This window comes from Pundamilia nyererei, unplaced genomic scaffold (genome assembly GCF_000239375.1).
Source record: "Pundamilia nyererei isolate P.nyererei 1_Seehausen unplaced genomic scaffold, PunNye1.0 scaffold00032, whole genome shotgun sequence".
Taxonomy (NCBI): Eukaryota; Metazoa; Chordata; class Actinopteri; order Cichliformes; family Cichlidae; genus Pundamilia; species Pundamilia nyererei.
Genome location: NW_005187433.1, coordinates 478,553 through 483,982, shown reverse-complemented (window position 1 = coordinate 483,982; position 5,430 = coordinate 478,553). Strand labels below are relative to the sequence as shown.

The 5,430-nt window shown below is 39.2% G+C and overlaps 1 long non-coding RNA gene across 1 annotated transcript in view; it reads right to left on the bottom strand.

The window, feature by feature from the left end:
- Positions 1 to 5,430, bottom strand: part of LOC102198511 (uncharacterized) — a 7,079-nt gene continuing 1,649 nt past the window's right edge. Inside the window, exons 2-3 of the long non-coding RNA XR_311632.1 lie at positions 1,301 to 1,514; positions 1 to 944 (exon numbers count right to left, since the gene is read on the bottom strand). This is a non-coding gene — a long non-coding RNA (uncharacterized LOC102198511). The remainder of the gene's footprint in view (positions 945 to 1,300; positions 1,515 to 5,430) is intronic.

The following is a 5,430-nucleotide window of genomic DNA, read 5'->3' as shown; positions in this document are numbered from 1 at the left end:
ACTGTTTGTTATTTTGTGTAGAAACAATGAGCCGCCCTCTAAAAATGGACAACATATCAATAGCTGGTCATAAACATAAAACAACGTGAAAAACACTTTATTGTAAAATCCCTCATGGCACTGCTGTAGATGTTGAAGCTCATTATTATGGTTTTGAAAGGGGGGAAACTGTCATGGCCACACAGCTGCTGAACATATTACCAAGCTTTTATTCTAAGCATCGTTACTGCTTTATGTGTTCTTTGGACAACAATAGTCACATTTCAGTTGGCATCAAATATTAAAGTCTGACCAAGTTGCATTATGAGGATGAAAAGAAAATCTAGCTGGCCTCTGATGTTTGTGCTTTGAGTTCACAAGGAAGGGCTTCATCTTTTCCGCGGGGGACCAGACATAAAATTGTTTTGATGATATTCATCATCCCTTTCAGAAGCTGCTTTAATGAGGATGAAAAGGGTGCAGAGTTTCTGAAGTTGCTGAATGTAATGGAGGACCATTTATGGCCATTATGCCACTTAGGGTTCACTTGTTAGATCTGTAGAGGAACATTTTGAGGAAACATACTTGGCTTTTGAAAAATGCCAAGAAAATTAGCAGGTGAAAAAAATAAAAAGATATTTATAGAGCATGGATTTTATGTGTTGAATGATGTTTTTATCAAATTAAGGTTTAAATGCTTGACTTGAGGATTCAGCATCATCAGCCGTAGTAACCCAGGTTTAGATGAAGATATGTGGAGTGAAGCTGTCTTTGTTTCTGCTGCTGCAGGCTTAGATGGAAACTCATCAACAGAAGGAAATGGGAGATGGGAGAGAACATTACAGTGTATGTCACCTCTGGGAGGAAATAAGCTTCCTGAACTGTCAGTGAACCACCAGTTACAACCCACAACTGAGGACTCTGCTGTTTGCTTGATTGATGCCGTGACGAAGGAGAAGGGACGCCTGAACAGAGACAGATTAGCAGAGTCAAAGACAGCACGGTGAATGTGCATCAGCACTAGAAAAACAAACTCAAACACAGGAAAGAGTGCCCATGCATCTTCCAGAAAAGGAAAGGAGATTTAGTTATTTTTTGAAAACTATGATGGTAAAGCGACTGGTTCTCACACAGCAATTTTCTACTTTGCTTGAGCACTCAAAATGCTTTATGCTACAAGTCACATTCACCCATTCACACCCACAATCATACCAGCACTTTTTTTCTCTATCAAACATTCACACCTTCACGCTCCAATGAACGCATCGGGAGCAAATGGAGTTCGGCATCTTGTTCAGCATACTTTGGTCAAACCACCTACCTTCCCGATTACTAGACGACCTGCTCTGCCGCCCCAACTGCAGCCGCCCCAGTAATGATGTGATATGTGTCATTTGTGAAACTGATCCAACCAAAGCACAGCAAGAGGCTGTCATGTCCTTCCAAAGTTAGAGAGGCTGTTCTTGTGAAGTAGGATCGTCGTGTGTACGGGAAGGTCACTGGTCACCTCCTGTCAGGCCGCACTGTTCGAGTCTCTGAAGAATCAGAAGAACATTTAACTAACGCTGACACATAGACAGCTAGAACTAAAACTCAAGTCGAGCCTGTGGATGGTTATCCTCTGTGCAGAGCTCAGCTATGGTGAGAAAAACAATGCCTGCAGTCATAAAATTGAGCTCTCATAAATTTACCTTACTGCACAGTCTCTATATTTCTGATAGTATAATTTTTAGGACTCATAAAATTGTCCAGTGTTATAAACCACAGCAGAATTTTCATGGTTTTTAATCAATGTTAAGGAATCCCTTTCTGCATCTGTGTGCTGGTGTTTTCAGATTGACTCCTGCCTGCTGACTCCTTTCTGATAAGTCTTTTTCAACATGTGCTACATGTACAGGATGTCATACTTAGTGCAGGCAGCACCCACACAGAATGAACGAACTCTGGACATATTCCAGTTGAGAGTTAATAACCTTGACATAAACTAAATTGGAACCTGACATTCAGAATGAGTGAGTTTTACACTTGAAGCAATATATAGCAGTGAGCCAGGGTTTGGTCAATCAGATGACTTACATCAACTCTTCACACAACAAAGGGATACTCAGATGAATTGTAAGTTAGGATACGTTTGAAACATGACTGCACTTCTGTTGGCTTCAGATCTGCAGTATTTTTCTCAATTTCTTTACTAAATGGTACATTTATGAACTAGGGAAAACTGGTTTTTGAATGCTTCAAACAGACTTTTTGGAAACAGAGAGCATTATATCCTGTAAAATCTGCTAACAGTGTAATCAAATGCCTAAAAAAGCATGTTGGGATAGTTTGGCTTTGTAGGCTACGAAAAACAACTTTGTGGGAGTAAATATGCTGTTTACACTGTATGCCTCACTTTGAAGAGACATTATCCAGAGCTGCCTTAGGTCACATTTATTTTTGTAGCCTGACATCCCACACTGTGCAGTTGTTCAAAAAGCTTTTAAACACACACAAAAAAAAAAAAATCATCCTAAGAACGAAAAAACACACATGCCCAGGGTTAGCCAAGCTAAGTTCAGGATAAAGAAGGTAAAATTTAAGGTCTTTATAGTTCTCTCAGGGGTCTGTGGAGACCCAAAACAGAGGTTAAAGAGTGAATGGGTGCCATTTGCAAGGTAAAAAACGAAGAATGACCTTAAAAAACAATCTCCTGTTTAATTTTCTGTCGGTTTGTTTGTTTGTTTTGCCACGATAAGATGACACTGAATTCATGAGTTAGCTACTTAGGTAACCACAGACTTCATTATCTATTATAATGAAGTCATAAAATTTAAAAGGAGTGAATTTTTATCAAAGTTCACCATCTGTCTGTTTTCACAAATTGAGGTTTTTCTGTTAAATTAACTGCAAATATGTTTATTTCAACATTTTGCATTTCCACTTGGGTGGGGCCTCTAAGAGCATTACCTCATATTTCGGGCCTCAAGTGGCCATTTGAGACACTTCAGTCCATATCAGTGTTGTGCCACAGATTTTTCTACTGCTTCCAAGTGGCCAAAACTCAATTAATACCCCGTTTTAATTTCTTTAATTTCTTTTTTTTTTTTTTACTAATGCTATGCTATTACTTTATATGAGAGAAAGCACCCTGTAATTCAGAGCCAAACCACGGCAGGAGTTAGAATGCTAATGCAGGGTGAATTTGATGTTACAGATGGTTCACACAGATGGGCAGACAGACTATAATACCCATGCTTTTGATTGCCTGCTTGACACCAAAGGCACACAGGGCCTTTGACTGAAAATAAACAGTTGGAGGTTCTTCCTGGCGTTTGAGCATCAAGGGAAAACTGCAAGTGACAGAAGCTGCCACTGAGAGAGCTAATGTGAGAGTTAATTCTGTGTACATATCTGACAAGTTCCTAACCCTTTAGTCAATCATTTTGCTTTGTTTTTTTCTCCACTTTTTTTTTTTTTTAAATTACAGTGCACTTGTGTATTTTTGTAGTAATGATAGCAGTGTGCTCCCCATTGTTATGGATTGTGCACAGCATTGAATCTCTCTATAAATTGATTGTCTCAGGGGGATGATATCATCTTGGATAAAATACAAATACACTTTCTATACAAAGGATTGAAGATTGGCCGAGTGGTTATGTCTCCGTCCACGCTTGTGGGCGTCTGAAGTGAGAAAGAGAGGTATTGGCTGCGATAAGATAGCAATCTCATCCAACCTTTTTTAGGTGTAAATATGAAAGAGGATTTCACTGCTGCTTTTAAAAGCTGGTAAAGCTTCATGTTGTTGTGGGAGACAGAAGCTTGTCTCTTGTCTATGCACTCTGCCAATGTTGCTGTGAAGAAGAAGAAAGACCAGATAGATCAGACGCTGCCATTACAGTGACCTAGTGATTATCTGTGGATCCCCTTGAGGACAAAAGGTAACAGTATTGTACCCAAGACCCAGCAAGCTTCACACAGCCTCACTGCACATACTGAGCTCACTACATCAAGCACATCTAAAGGGAGGGATCTTGAGTATAAAAAACAAACTTAACTCCTACAAGTTTTAAAAGTGAATTGTTTTATAAAACTGGGGATTAGGATTAATCCAGACCATATGTAGCATACTCGCCTCTCCTATTGCCCACTCTTTGTGGTATTGGAGCTGACCAAATTTAATTTCAAGCTTGATTTGCTCATGACAAATGTAATATTTCAAGGACCACATATTCCAAAGTAGTCAAATAGATTCAATTTCCTTTGAACAACCATGCTTTCGGGTTGAACAGCCCTCCTTATCAGAGTTTGACACAAATGATTCAGAAAACTCTCAGGATATTCCTTACTTCTCTATAGAAAGTGCTACTGTGTTGCTAGCTTGTTTCCTTCAGGGCTTATAGAAATGCTTTGAGATTGCTAGATTTACTGCTAGAAAACTGGCTGCTTGTTAATGGAGATAAAATATCAGCATACCAAGGGAGTAAATAAGGCAGTAACAATTTTGAAAAAAGCCAATGCTTTTTCTGCAAAGTATTTAGAAATATTTAGTGAATCTAAATTGCCCATAGGTGTGAATGTGAGTGTGAATGGTTGTCTTTCTCTCTGTGTCAGCTCTGCATCAGGCTGGTGACCTGTCCAGGGTGTACCGTGCTTCTTGTCCTATGTTAGCTGGGATAGGCTCTAGCCCCCTCGCAACCCTGATAAGGATAAGTGGAAGAGAATGTGTGGATGGATGGATGGATATTTAGAAATATCAGAGTACAAATGGGGTTAAATTAATGGGTGCTTTCAACAGTTTTCATTTTTATCAGTCTGCTGTTCACCACAGTTCAGTTTTAAAAATCTTTGGCATGGCTCAGCAGGTAAAGGGAAGGCTTATGTGGTCAAAAAAAACCCCCAAAAAACAAAACAAAACAAAACAAAACAAAAAACCCCCCAAAAAAACCATGGAAGATGTCAACAAAAGGGCAGTCAGCCAGAACAGGCAACGTTGTTCAAAAGCAGACAGAAACTTAAAAGGGCAAGCAAAGGACAAAAACAAGCTGCAGGAAAACAAGTCAACAAGAATGCTGCAGTATAGCTGAGGCAGCACAACAGACAAGGAGTTGTGGCTATAGGGCACATGCAAAATAACAGGGAGCTGATTAATGAGTTGGGGACTTGTGCTCAGGTGGAAACTAGGTGATGGGAACAAGGAGGGAATGACAGATTCTGAAGTAGTACAAATATCCCCATTTTAATCTATCAAGTGTCACTTGTACAGTATACAATTTGCCTGCATCCAGTTTCCTTTGTTCGGTCACAATATGCTATTTTACATGAAAAAAAAAGAAAAAAAAAAAGAAAAGTACTTTGTCACTTCAGACTCGACTTAATGACATTAATTTTTGAATCATGCTAACTGAATCACTCAGCAATCTTTGCATAGCATGAAAATAAGTCAAATAGGGGATTTTGAGTAACTGATAT